Source organism: Grammomys surdaster, unplaced genomic scaffold, assembly GCF_004785775.1.
Source record: "Grammomys surdaster isolate TR1022 unplaced genomic scaffold, NIH_TR_1.0 188, whole genome shotgun sequence".
Lineage (NCBI taxonomy): Eukaryota > Metazoa > Chordata > Mammalia > Rodentia > Muridae > Grammomys > Grammomys surdaster.
In genome coordinates, this window is record NW_021604633.1 from 12,041,619 (window position 1) to 12,041,935 (window position 317).

A 317-nucleotide genomic window follows, 5' to 3' on the forward strand; every position below is an offset into this window, starting at 1 on the left:
TCTGCATGAGCCTGTATCTGCCTCAGCAAACGAATCATCTGTAGTGGTGCACTGTATAAAAACATGCCAACTATTTGAAAAAGATGAGACTTGAAAGAAATTAATTTGTTCAACAGGTTAATATACAATAAATATTTCTACCATGTTGGGTCAGTGTGTTGCAACAACTTGAGGAGGGCGTCATAATTCATGCTGTTTCAAAGTGTCATAATACTGAAAATAATAAAATTATCTCAACAGAATTGACAAAGCTGGTATGCATATACTGCTTATTAAGATTTTAAATGTCTTTTATATGTTTCATTTGGGGAGAACTG